Source organism: Geotrypetes seraphini, chromosome 1, assembly GCF_902459505.1.
Source record: "Geotrypetes seraphini chromosome 1, aGeoSer1.1, whole genome shotgun sequence".
Classification (NCBI taxonomy): domain Eukaryota; kingdom Metazoa; phylum Chordata; class Amphibia; order Gymnophiona; family Dermophiidae; genus Geotrypetes; species Geotrypetes seraphini.
Window position 1 is genome coordinate 228538894 of NC_047084.1, and position 15218 is coordinate 228554111.

Genomic DNA, 15218 nt, shown 5'->3' on the forward strand with positions numbered 1-15218 from the left:
CAAGCTCTTTCTCTGGCAACATTCAAAGCTAGGCTACAAGCCCACTTTTTTGAGGCTGCTTTTAACTTCTAACTCCTACTCACTTGTAAAGTTCCCATGTCTGTTTTAATTGTTCCCTCTGCAAGCAATTCCTTAATCCCTATTTATCTTGTAAGCTCTATATAAGCAGGGATTGTCTTTTACATGTTTAATGTACATCACTAATTACATCTGGCAGCGCTATAGAAATTATAAGTAGTAGTTATGAGCACTCTTGACCTCTATCTACTGGCTCTTACTATCCCCCAGATATCTGGCTTTACCCAAATTTGAAAATCCAGATGGGAGAAAGAGTGATTCCTACTTGCTCCCTGCCAAATACCCCCTAGCAGAATTTAGGTTTTTAGGAGAAGGTGACAGGATCAGAGACTGTTTCTGCAGAGGGGGAAATAGTTGTGACATGTTTTATGTGTCATTTTTATATTTTAAAATGTATAATTTCTGTGCACAAGAGAAGAACCCCTTGTCTTGGGATAAAGATGCACAAACAGGAGAAAGACAATCAATATGGGTCTTTATTGAATTGTACATACGAGTGTCTTCACAATACCTTGTAAGTGCATTATCACTCACTTCCGTTTCTAGTTGAAAAAGAGAAAAGCATTACATCTCTATTACAAATTACAGTAAGGGTACTCAAAGTAATCCTAGTGTTCTGCCAGAGAGTATTGCTAAGCTACCTGACATGGAATCTGATGAGAATTGATATTGTTTAATTCGTGAAATGGCCTTGACTCATGAAGTCAATATATTCTATGTGATGGAATTAATTGCTTGGAAATAGATTTATGTTAAAGTTCTAAAAGCAAATAATTGCCAACAGAGCTTGCTTATGGAAAGTAGATATTAAAAAAAATGCCTAAAACATATTCTAAAAAGAATAAAAGGCTGAATATAATTAGCTAATAGTTAATGGGTTGAATTGAGTCATGCAATAATTATATATCAAGTTTTAAAAGAGCTTAGAATTACAGTATATAGAACTCGGTTTATGGCATTTCAGACATTTTACAGTATTCAAGGTTTTTTTTTTTTTTAAAGAAAAAATAAGGTAAATAAAATCATATAACTTTTCCAACATCATAGCATAATAAGTTATATAAGCTGCAGCTCACATTCTAGTACAAACTATTTCATGTTATTAAGTATAGAAATGCTTAAATGATATGACTTGTAAGTTCTTTTACATAACCATAGGGTTTAATTTCATTACTGCCCCATGAGCTGTCTTTATCAAAATAATAATGATTATAGCTATGGTCTCCTGCTAAGTTTCTAAATAAGGGTTTTAGCACATAAGATTTTTAACTGTTCTCCTTTTAAAGAATTATGCAAGTCTTTAACACAATATATGAACTAAGGGGCTCATAATCGAAAGAGAAAAACGTCCAAAAACCAGCCTAAGTCGGTACTTGGACGATCATTAGTCAAAAACGTCCAAGTGCCGATAATAAAACTGGATTTTGGTATTTAAAAATGACCTAGGCCTTCACAGTGCCATTGAATGACCATTGCTAAACGGGGCGTTTCAGGAGGAGGGTCGAGGGCGGAATTTGGGTGGGACATGGGCAGGCTTAGACTTAGTCATACTGCATGTATAACCAAAAGTTATACAGTACAGCATAGACAAAGCTTGGACGTTGTGACTTGGACCATTTAAAACATTCTGATTGTCTCGGTATACAAAACTAAGCATTACATTAGATTAGATTTATAAGTGCTTATTTAATGATTATTATTATTTGCATTTAAATTGTATTGCACTTTTTGTTGGCATTAAAAACTAAATAAACTAAAAAAAACAAAACTTTTCTTTTTAACATTTTTGTTAGGATATATTTCTTAATGTACTATAATTTTGTAAGATATGTTTTTCTTTAAAGTATTCTAAAGGGGGTCTTTTACTAAGGCGCATTAGCTGATTTAGAGCTTGCTAAATGCTAATGCGTCCATAATGGGCGTGTTAGCATTAGCACGCGCTAATATTTAGTGCGAGCTAAATTGGCTAGCTCACCTTAGTAAAAGACTCCCTAAGTTTTTTTCTCAATATTTTTTGTAATGTTTTAATTATATTAGTATCATACACTGCCTAGGACCTGTTCAGTACAGACAGTTAATAAAAGCATGTATTAAGAACACAAGAATTGCCATATTGAGACAGAGTAAAGTTCCATCAAGCTCAGTATCCTGTTTCCAACAGTACCCAACCCAGGTCCCAAGTATCTAGCTAGATCCCAAGTAGTAAAACAGATTTTATGCTGCTTATCCTAGGAATAAGCAGTGAATTCATCTCAATAATGACCTATGGACTTCTCTTTTAGGAAATTATCCACAACTTTTTAAAACCCTGCTAAGCTGATTTTACCACATTCTACAGCAACAAATTACAGAGTTTAATTACATGTTGTATGAAGAAATATTTTCTGTGGTCTGTTTTAAATCTACTCTTTAGTAGCTTCATCTCATGGTTCCTAGTCCTAGTATTTTTGGAAAGAGTAAACCACCACCCTCGAACCAATATGGGCAGGAGGGATGATTCCCACCCCCCACTAAGATACAGGCAGGAGAGAGCCCAACCCTCTTGCCACGATGTCCCCCTAAAATACGAGCAGGAGCAGGCCCTCCTGCCCACAACGCACCCCCCATGACCGCTCCCCCTGAACCCCCGATCACCTCCCCTGAACCCCCGATTGCCCCTGATCCCCCAATTGCCCCCTCACCCCATGACCCCCATACCAGCCCCTCCACCCCGATACCCCTCTTTACTCACAATCACTTGGCCGGGCAGACAGGTCCCAAGCCCGTCCACCCAACAGGCCCGCATCTGCTGAATGGCGGGCCATAGGGCCTGATTGGGTGAGGCGCTTAAGGCCCTTCCCACAGGAGGGTCCTTAGGCATCTGGGCCAACTGGAATAGGCCCAGTTGCCTTAGGCCCCTCCTGTGGACAGGGCCTTATGCACATGGGCTGGGTTGGCACCATGTGCCTAAGGCCCCGCCCGCAGGAGGGGCCTAAGGCAACTGGGCCTATTCCAGTTGGTCCAGGTGCCTAAGGCCCCTCCTAGGGGTCCTAATCAGGCCATAAGGCCCGCCATTCAGTAGATGGTAGGTCTGCTGGACAGACGGGATTGGGACCCATCCACCTGGCCAACTGACTGTGAGTAAGGGGGGGTGTCAGGTTTGGGGGGGCTGGTCAAGGGGTGATCGGGGGTTCAGGGGGTGATCGGGGGTTTGGAGGTGATTGGGTGCTCTGGGGGCAGTCATGGGGGGACATGAGATCCCTCCTGCCCATATTGGTTTGGGGGGTTGATCGCGGCATCTTTCCTGTCGCGGCAGTTCGGGGGGGTCGATTGCAGCAGTTTGGGGGGGTCATTCGTGGCAGTTCGGGGGGGTTTGATTGCGGCAGGAGAGATGAGCCATCTCTCTTGTCACGATCGTTGTGCGGGGGGGGGGGGGTGGATTCTGTAACCGGTGTTGTTTTTGACAGACACCAGTTACAGAATGCAGCTTTTAGGCGAAGGACTGGCCCCTCCTTCACCTAAAAGCTCTTGTTTTGGGCATTTGGGACTTAAGCTTTTTTTTGGTTGATTATGGGTTGTAAGTTTAGATGTAGTGGTGATCTGGCTGTTTAAACTGCTGAACGTAGAGGCAGGCCATTCTTTTAAAAAACCCTCATTTTGGATGTTTTTTTTAAAGAATGGTTGGTGCAAAATGCTGCAGTTCACCTGATTTTTAATCTTAAAAAGTATGATCATGTTAGCCCTTTTTATACCAAGTTGCATTGGTGGCCTTTTGGGGCCAGAGTGCTTTTTAAGTTCGGATACATTTGTTATAAGGTGCTTTTTGGATTATCTCCCTTATATTTGACCCCCTATTAGAAACTTTCTTAATCAACAAAAGGAACTAGAAATTCTGGAAAGTTCATCTTCCCTACTCCAAAGGCCTGTCGTTTTAAGACCTTTTTAGACAGAACTTTGGAATATCAAGCTGGGAAGATGAACTCCTGGCTAAGTCCGATGATTGTTCAATCTAATTCTTACTTTACATTTAGGAAATCATTGAAGACCTATTTATTTGACAAATAAGAATATTAATTTTGATATATTTAAATGAGGTCTTTTGTTTCTATTCTTATTGTCATAGTATGTTTTAATTTTTTAATAATTTTTAACATTTTACTTGAATGTTTTTAACAATTGTATTACTTTTATTATATAATTTTAGATTGTACGTAGATAATGTGTTTTATGAAACTGTACCATGTGTTGAAATGTCTCAGTATTCTCCTGTTGTAAACCACCCTGGTTGGGTGGTATACAAGAAAATAAATTATTAATATTATTTTCCCTGCTGCTATTTTAAGCGTTTAGGGCCTTAGGCCAAAAAGGGACTTAGACGTTTATTTTGATTATGCCCCTCCACGTGTTTTCAAGAGATAATATTTCCTGAAGACTATTACAATAACACAGTCATAAAGAAACATCAAATCTGAAAAGAAGTGATAGTGTTCCAGCATTCTGTTTGCATATCACACTATTTTCTCATTATTGTCCATTAATCTCCAATAGCAATATTTGACAGGAAACATTGGTCATTGAACATTGGCATTTCATTTACAGCCAAGTAAGCTGTAAATGGCAAGCAACTGAATTATAGACACTTTATGAAGCCATTCTTTCTTATGACTGCAGAATGTAACAAAAGTATAAAAACTAATGTCATATCAAGGGCAGATTGTTAAAGAAGGGACCTCTTTGCAGAAAAAGAGTTTTCTGCTAATCAATTGCTCTGAGAAATGCATACATACACCGTAGTGGTATTTTAGAAATATACATACATTGTACATACATAATAAAGATGTTTTAGTTTCAACAAGGATTTACAATTCATAAATAACCCCTCCCTCCTTTTACTAAGTCACAATAGAGGTTTATACTGTGGCCCAGAGCTCAAAGGCCCGGATTCTATAAACAGCATCCCGACTTTAGACAGCAGTAGGCGTCCTACAGCTGTCTAACCAGCCAATTGGGATGCACGTTTTTTATTTTAAAAAAAAGCTCATGAGGCAGGCTGCCTACATTGGAGGCACCTCCAGGAGCATAGGAAGGCACACAAGCCCACCTAAGCTCAACTAAGGCTAAACGCAGCCGTGGTTTGGCCCAGAAAAGCCTTAGGCGGACCTAGGTGTCCTTACGTATCTCCCTAGGCCATTGCTGGCCTACATTGTAAGTAGATGTGGCCACTAATCATATCATGGCCACCAGTCCCCCCACCCCCCAAAGAAACGCGGCAGGAGGAATGCCCAGTCCCTCCTACCCGGATCACCCCCCGAACAAAACCGGCAAGAGGGTGCCAAATTCCTCCTGCTGGAACCCCCACCCCCGTAGATTCCATGACACCCCCACCCCTTGTAGATTCTGTGACTCCCCCTACCTGGACCCCCCATCCCCACTAGAACTCCTCCAAACCCCTCTCACCCTTCTCTCACCACCCCCGGGCCCCCCCTCAAACCTGTAACAATGGCCGGCCATCCAGGTCTTCCCTCCGTCCATCCAGCAGGCCCACCACCATCAGAATGAGGCGGGCCTGCTCCTACAAAGTGCATTCCCAAAATCTTAGTTTGGCCCATGCCTAACATATTCCCATGGGTGGAGCCTTAGGCACTTGGGCCAATGGGAATCTTACAGGTTAGAGGGGGTCGGGGGGGTTAGGAGGAGTTCAAATGTGGATGGGATCCAGGTGGGGAGGTCACAGAAGCTGTGGGGGTTCGTGGAATCTCCCGGGGGGTTTCCGGCAGGAGGGAATGGGCACCCTCCTGCCGGTTTTGTTTGGGGGGTTGGGGGTTCCGATAGGAGGGATTGGGCAATCTCCTGCTGGTTTCATTTGGGGGGGTGTTCCAGGCAGGAGGAACTGGGCATCCCTCCTGCCACGTTCATTTGGGGAGAGGGGGGGGGCGGAACTGGCAGCCATAGCCACAGCCCCTAAACTTATTGCAGCAGAGAGATCTCTTGTAGCGATAAGCTTAGTGGCCATATCTATAACAACCCAATTCTCTAACTGGCGTCTGTAACATGGGTATTACTCTGTAACTTTGAGTGTCCCCTAGTCTTTGTAAATCTTGATGCAGCAAAAAAAAATTGATCCACTTGTACCCATTCTACACCACTCAGGATTTTGTAGACTTCGATCATATCTCCCCTCAGCTGTCTCTTCTCATAGCTGAAGAACCCTAACCTGTCTTTTCTCATATGAGATGAGTTCCATCCCCTTTATCATTTTGATTGCTCTTCTTTGAACCTTTTCTAGTGCCACTATATCTTTTTTGAGATAAGGAGACCAGAACTGAATGCAATACTCAAGTTAAGGTTGAACCATTGAGTGATTATAACATTCTTAGTCTTATCATTCCTTTTCTAATAATTCCTAACATATTGTTTGCTTTCTTGGCCGCCACTGCACATTGGGCAGAAGGTTTCAGCTTACTGTCCATGATGACATCCAGATCTTTTTCTTGAGCGCTGACCCCCAAGGTGGACCCTAGCATCCGGTAACTATGATTTGAATTATTCTTCCCAATGTGCATCGCCTTGCATTTGTCCACATTAAATCTCATCTGCCATTTGGACGCCTAGTCTTCCAATTTTCTAAGGTCTTCCTGCAGTTTTTTCACAGTCTACATGTGTTTTAACAACCTTGAATAGTTTAGTGTCATCTGCAAATTCAATCACTACAATAGTAGTTCCAATTTCCAGATCAGCTTTACAATCCTCAAATGAGTGGATGATAAGTCAATTTTCCTGTTTCAGCCTGTCCTGTTTATATATGTGCATTACTTTGGCCCCCTTTTAACAAGCCGTGTTAGGGCTTTTTATTGCTGGCCACTGCAGTAAAAGCTCCAATGCTTATAGGAATTCTATAGCACTGGAGCTTTTACTACAGCGGACGGTGATAAAAAACAAACCAGCCCTAACACGGCTTGAATAAAGGGGGGCCTTTGTTTATGTGACAGCATATTGTCATTGATACTGTTGCAGATTATTTAAAGTAGTGGAACTTTAAACAAAACTCATCTGCCAATCACTTCAGGGATGTATTGTTCCTTCTATGCCATGATTCCATGGGCTGGCATATGCATGATCTTGGTACAGTGGACACATTCTTATCTCATTCCTCAAAGTCTGCTACATAACCCCTTCACATTACAGTGTGTCCAAAAACTAATAGAAAACTAACAGCTGAGTAATTATGAAAGAAAAAGAAATATTTGTTAGGTGGAAAGAAGAGTGAGGCAATCCATATAGTAGATAATTTAAGGAGAAATAAGGACCTTAGAAACTTAACACAAAGCATTTTTATACTGTTGGCTATCTGGGTAAATAACATTGATCATAGATCCAGAAAACTCTTTGCAACCTTAAATAGTCATATATATTTGTCAATAATTTCTTATTTTTTAATGAAGGAAACAAGGTTTAAGAAATGCCCATGTCAAAAGTTATGTTTCCACTATAGCAGGGACAAGGTAACTAGGAGTCAGAAAAAGCACTAGACTGAACTGGCATCAGATTTGTGTTGCGATTGCAGCAACAAAGATACCTGTTAGCATATAACCCACGTTTGTAAACTTTCTTGAGCACAGAAGGGGGATAACCTTTCACTAGAAATCTGTGTTTAACTTCATCCGCTCTATGCACATATTCCTCCACCGTAGAGCAAAGTCTGCGGAGACGTAAAAATTGTCCCGTAGGTATGTTGTTTCTCAGATGTTTCGGGTGAAAGCTGTCATATTGCAACAAGCTGTTTCTATCTGTGGGTTTGCGAAAAATTGAAGTGTTAAACTGCCCATTGGTCAATGTAATGAGAATGTCCAAAAAAGCAACCTGATGAAGGTCCATGGTCATGGTGAACTGTAGATTGGAATCACAGCTATTGAGCCACTCAAAAAAACGTGTCAAGTCCTCAGATGTGCCAATCCAAACTACCAGCACATCATCAATATATCTCTTCCAAAATAGAAAAAATTGCCTCTGATCATGTCTGGCACCTGTATTGTACTTTTGAAGTTTTTTGCTTGTTCTAGCGCTATTGTGATGTCATCACATTTTTCACGTCCGGTTTCCCGCCTTTTTCCTGTTTAAATACCACCGCGGGTGCCGGCGTTCTGTGTTGCACGGAGATTTTTCATTTCTTGAATGGTATGTACTTTATTGTGCTCCTGTCCCTTAGGTCAGCCGTAAGCTTTATTATATCTTGCATGGGTTAGTGGCTTTTTGAATGTATTAGCCCATATCTATTGCACATTCTGTTTTTGCATTTCAGACTTTTTTTTGAAATTCTTATGGTTGTTACTCTTCAGCAGTAGTCAATTAATCAGATGGGGTCTCCTGAAGCAGACACTGAAACGGGGCCGCGTCGGGACCCTGATAAGTACTTTTGATTATCAACCAAATGAATGTAAAGTGTCCAGTGCCAACCTGAATGCAAGAAGTTTATTTGTTTTGACAGTTTTGAAAGCATACAGCAGCATATTAAGAGATTCATACAGTTACAACAATTTACACCCTTGAGTTGGACTTGCTTTTAACATTTATGAAGCAATGATTGGAAGATAAACTCTTTCCCCAAGAGGGGGTTACCTCTCCCTCTTCAGAGTTTTATTTCTCTGAGCTAAATTTTTGTACAGCGGGTCCTTCTCCTGGGTTGTGTTAATTTATAGAGTCAGTCTGTCTTTTTCACATGTCAAAAGTTAGACAGTTCTAAATCTAATAGATGCTGGCACTATCATCTAGACATTGGGACACTGGATCATCTGTTGTTTTATTGTCCTTTGATACTCAACTTTTGAAAGTCAATATGGGAACAGATTAATACCATACTGGAATCATCATTATTGCATATTAAGCACCCCATGGACCGCTATAAAGGCCGGGTTTTCCTAATTATGACCGGGATAGCCATGCAGATGGTAACTCGTAATTGGAAAAATTATGATCACTTCAATTTTCCTTTTTGGTGGGCAAATTTATGCTCAAGCTCTAGGTATGAAAAAATGAATGCTGACATGTTGGGGCATAGTAATTTATTTAAACTGGTTTGGGGCCCATTGACATCTTTTATTACTTCATTATAGTTGTCTTTTGTCTTTAATTTTTGTTTATTTCTATACACATCCAGGGAAGGGTGGGGGGGGAGGCTATTTCTATCTTAATTTTAGCCCTTTGAATATATACATCCTGGGTGGGTGGGAGGAGGGTAGGATTACATTACTATTTTAAATAGGGAAAGGTTATTGAAAGAATCTATGTATTTGTGTTTTTATTGATTAGTCTCTGGTTGGGTGGGTGGGATAAAATGGTTGCTCATGTATGTCTGTAAGATGAATGTGCTTTTCTTGATTTATTATATGTTTATATACTTGTGTATTGCACTGTTAATATTTGGAAAATCAATAAAGAATTGTTTTGGGGTTTTTTTAAAAAAAGAAAGAAATGCCCATGTCTGTCAATTGAGACTTTCATTTCACGAAATTAATGCTACTTTTCTGAAATTTTCAACATCTAGTATTGGGCATTATAATATAATGGGTGCATGGTGGCGATTAGGACCATGCTTTGCTTCAGTACATTTTTTGAGCAAATACAGTAGACCCACTTGGATTAAACTTTTGGAAAGATTTTCTTTAATTGTATCATTACAGATGATCTCATATTAATAGAGAAACATAGAAACTTGATTGCAGATAAAGGCCAAATGACCCATCCAGTCTGCCCATCTGTAGTAACCATTATCTCTTCTTCTCTCTAAGAGATCCTACGTGCCTATCCCAGGCTTTCTTGAATTCAGACACAGTCTCTGTCTCGACCACCTCTTCTGGGAGACAGTTCCACATATTTACCATCTTTTCCTTAGATTATTCCTCATCCTATGCCTTCTCATTCCAGAGCTTCCTTTCAAATGAAAGAGACTCGACTCATGCACATTTATATCACATAGGTATTTAAACATTTTTATCATCTCTCCCCTCTCCCTTTCTTCCAAAGTATACATATTGAGATCTTTAAGTCTGTCCCCATACGCCTTATGCAAAGAACATGCACCATTTTAGTAGCCTTCCTCTGGACTGACTCCATCTTTTTTATAAGGTGCAGCCTCCAGAAGTCAGACTTACCAGCCTGTAATTCCCTACTTCTACTTTTGTGGAGAGGGACCATTTTGACAAATGACCAAAATTCATAACATTCAGAGAGGAGCTATTCATAGAGGGGTCTGATCAGTCCTTTATATTTTACTCCAGTGGTCCATGATTTTTTAGAATATTAGAACCTATGCTTCAGGAAGTAGCAGGAAAGCAGGGCCATATACTTTTGCATTTGATCATTTTATTTAGCATACAAATATAACACCATGTCCTCTCAAAACTGGATGAAAATGACCATACATAAAAAGTATTATCATACAACTCTGCCATATGGCATATGACCAGAAGCATCTATAATAATAATAATTTTATTTTTATATACCACCAAAGCCATGATAGTTCAAGGCGGTTTACAACAAGAAGCGCTGGACAATCAGCGAAGTATTTACAATAAAAAGAGATCGAAGTAGTTACAATAAAAATTTGAAGAAGTTACAAAGCCTTTGGTTACATAAAGTCACAACGTGGGGATATCAAGTATATGTGGATAAGAGTTCAGGAGAAGGTTTAAGAGTTCTAGGTTACAAATCGGTTAAACAGGTTGGTTTTAACTTGTTTTCTAAAGTTAAGATAGGATGAGGAGTGCTTGATGATCTATTAACACAGAGAAACAAATATGGGATGTCACTAACCCAAATGTTTATAAAAGGAACACTAGAAGGATCTGTTAAATTCTGTTGTGTTAAGCAATCAGCAAAAGTCTGCACAGAAGTCAGATTGAGCTCGTCCACAAGCCTCAAACTCTTCACCACACAAAAACAGAACACTTAGATATATACTATACTGTATACACACTGCTTATAGCCTAAGCAGTTTACATTCAAGTACTGTACTCAAGTATTTCTCCCTATCTAAACTAAACTAAACCTTAGGTTTGTATACCGCATCATCTCCACATTCGTAGAGCTCGGCACGGTTTACAGGAGATGGGATGGAAAGGAACTACAATGAAGGGTTAGAGGACCAAGTATGAAGAGTTTTAATATCTGTTTTGGTGGACTCACAATCTGACTAATGTACCTGGGGCAATGGAGTGTTATTTCACTTGCCCAGGGTAACAAGGAGCAGTGCTGGGATTGAACCTTCAACCTTGGGGTGTTGAGGCTGCAGCCTTAACCACTAGGCCTCTCCACTCCACTCCTAGCATTTTCATAGCAATAGTGGCACAAATGCCCTCCACTTGTGCAGAAATATGAGAGCGATCTTCTAAATTGGCACCTCAAGTTAGGTGCTTTTCTGCTAAATGCTGAGCATCAATTCTATAATGGCATTTTGGTGCCAAGATAGCACTCTAGAAGACTAGCCAAAGCTAGCATTGATGTGCCAACATTTAAAACATCCCCCCTTATGTGAGGTCTGAGGCTGTCATAAGTCAGCATGCCTAAGCGTGCCATTTAGTGCGTGCAACTTATGCTATTCTATAAGGTGCATATATAAACATAGAAACATAGAAACATAGAAGATGACGGCAGAAAAAGGGCTATAGCCCATCAAGTCTGCCCACCGTACTGTCCCTTCCTCTTAAGTCTATACCTAGTGACTATTTATTCAGATTGACTCTCTTAGGGATCCCCTCTTTCCTCCTCTGACCCTCGTAGGGATCCCACATATGTATCCCATTTATTCTTGAAGTCCAGCACGCTGTTGGCCTCGATCACCTGTGCTGGAAGCTCATTCCAACGGTCAACCACTCTTTCTGTGAAGAAGTACTTCCTTATGTCGCCACGAAATTTCCCGCCCCTGAGTTTGAGCGGATGCCCTCTGGTGGCAGAGGGTCCCCTGAGAAAGAAGATATCATCTTCCACCTCGATACGTCCTGTGATGTATTTAAATGTCTCAATCATGTCTCCCCTCTCCCTACGTTCTTCTAGAGTGTAGAGCTGTAGTTTGTTTAGTCTCTCCTCGTATGAGAGACCTTTGAGACCCAAGATCCTCCTGGTGGCCATCCGTTGAACCGACTCGATTCTGAGCACATCTTTATGGTAATGAGGTCTCCAAAATTGTACACAGTATTCCAGATGAGGTCTCACCATGGTTCTGTACAATGGCATTATGACTTCAGGCTTCTTGCTGACAAAGCTTCTACTGATACATCCCATCATTTGCCTTGCTTTAGATGAAGCCTTCTCCACTTGATTGGCAGTTTTCATGTCTGCACTGATGATTACTCCTAGGTCTCGTTCCGCCGAAGTACTAGTTAAAGTTTCCCCATTCAAGGTGTAATTTCTGCATGGATTACCGTTACCGAGGTGCATAACCTTACATTTCCCAGCGTTGAAGCCCAGTTGCCAGGTAGAGGACCATCTTTCCAATGTAAGCAGGTCCTGTGTCATACTATCCTGTAAATTACATTCACTTACTGTATTGCATAGTTTAGCATCGTCGGCGAATAATGTTATTTTACCCTGAAGCCCCTGAGTCAGATCCCCTATGAATATGTTGAAAAGGAGTGGGCCCAGGACTGAACCCTGCGGTATAATCAGGAGACACCAATTATGAGTTTAATTGGTATTAACTGAAACTTAGGCACAAAGCAATCTGACCTTATTCTGTAACAGTGCACCTAATAATTTACGGGTACACAAGGAAATAATAGGTGCATAGAAATATAGGCAGGGGTGTGTTTTACACTTAGGGCTCCTTTTACGAAGGTGCTCTAGCGTTTTTAGCGCACGCACTGGGTTAGCACGCACTATAGCACACGCTAGCTGAAAAACTACCGCCTGCTCAAGAGGAGGCGGTAGCGGCTGGCACGCGCTATACCGCGCGTTAAGACCCTAACGCGCCTTCGTACAAGGAGTTCTTAGGCACATCGTTACAGAATTGGGCTAAATATTTAAAATTCAGTCCTATTTGTAAATGTGGTTTAAAAATCCATATTAATTATTTATTGGACGGTTAAATGTTTCCTAAATCTAGCTCTGAATAATCTTTTTCCCTTTAACATTATACTTAAATTGCTTACCAAGTCTCTTTTCTCTGTTTTTTTTTTTTCTTCTTTTTGGATCTATTCAGGATTAGACTAATTAGGTGATTGCCTATTCTATTCTATTACATTTTTCTGTGATTTATAGACCACTAAATCCTCACAACCTATAACTAAACAAAATGATAAAAAATTTAAGCAACATAATGAATACTAAAATAAAGCATAATCTGGAACTATCAAACCCCCCCCCCAAAAAAAAAAAAAAAAACACCACAAAAAAACACAACTCTACTTATATACAAAATAGTTCTAAAATTCTAAAATTTTAGTGTAAATTTTTAGGGTAAATTTACTGCCCTAGCCACCGGAGATATGCAGGTCCTGACTGTTATTCAGCTGAATATTGGCTGGGGCCCGCATTACTATTTTTGAGTTTTAAAGCTCTTCCTCAAACTCCACCCCGCCCCCCAAGTCCATGAGCATCAATGCCCCTTGTCCCCAAATTATCACCTCACCCCCAATACCCCCAAGGTCTAGGTAGGTCCTCCAGGGCCTCTCTCAGTGGTGGTCCTAGTGAGGTCATTGGGGGCAGGAGTGAACCCTCCTCAGTCCCACTTGTGAATGCACTTGCAGAATGGCTGCCATGACCTCTTGTGATTACTACTACTACTTATCATTTCTATAACATTGCTAGACATATGCAGCACTGTATATTAAATATGTAAGAGACAATACCTGTGCAGCAGAGCTTACAATCTAATTAAAACAAACAGGACAAATAGAGAATTTTGTGACAACTTACGGTACTTTGTGTAGAACTGTGAGCTGCTGCAAAAGCTCGCGACAGGCATTTTGCAAGTGCATCTGTAAGGGGTCAGAGCAAAGGAGCTTTGCTTCTGCCCTCAACAGCTCCACTGGAGCCATCAGAGAGACAGATCGACTCATAGGCTTACCTAGATCTCAGGGGATGGAGGTGGGGGGAGTGCTGATGCACACAGGCTGAGGGGTGAAGAGATAGGAGGGAGGGGACTATTTGGGAGGTCGGAAGGAAGCTTGGGAGGGCCTTTAAACTCAAAAATAGTTATGTTGACATTCAGTGCCAGGGTTCGCATAGCTAAGCAGGTAAACTTAAGACAGCTTTTGAGCTGTTCTAAATTCACTTACTTACTTTTGTTATGTGATTGCCAGCACTGAATCTTGCCAGCACCCACATAACCCCCAGCTCCTCCCCAATACCACACTCAGTGCTGCCCCTGACCTGCCCACTTTTTTGTCTAGCTGTCTGTGGGGATATTCAATGGCACTAGCCTAATGGTTAGTATAGCAGAATCCCGGGGAGCTGGGTTCAGCTTCTGACCCTAGGCAAGTCATTTAAGCCTCTATTGCCCTAAGTACAAAAACTTAGGATTATGAGCCCACTAGGGACAGAGAAAGTATCTGCATATAATGTGGACAGAGCTACATATATCCAATAGTGCTATAGAAATGTTTATTAGTAGTACATAGGTGGTGGGACACAATTTAAACAGGAAGGACAGGGTCCTGTTTTATTAAATCGCTTTATATATCGGCCAGATTGTTGATTACCAGGAAGTAGAGAATGACACGGTGACAAAATTCATCACCATTCCCGTCCCTGCGGATAACCGCGGGAAATAATCCCATATCATTTTCTAGTGTCTATTTCAACCTCAATACTTCTACACCAGCATTCTACAAAGCAAAGCTTGCGGGTCAGTGGTTGTGGCCATTCATACTCTGATTCTTCCCTCTCTCCTTAAAGAATGACATGAAGATGGTTTCCCGCGGTTATCCGCGGGGATGGGAACGGTGATGAATTTTGTCACCATGTCATTCTCTACCAGGAAGTTTATTCCACATCAAAGCAATCTGATATGGAAGAGAACTAATGAAAAAGTTTCTTAAAACATACATCTTTAAAACTTTGAAAGTGTAGCAAATAGCAATCAGTTAAATGTATAAGTATCTGACTAAAAATTATTTTATAGGGAAAGCATGCCAACTTGAATATTATCCTCGCTTCAAAAGGAAAC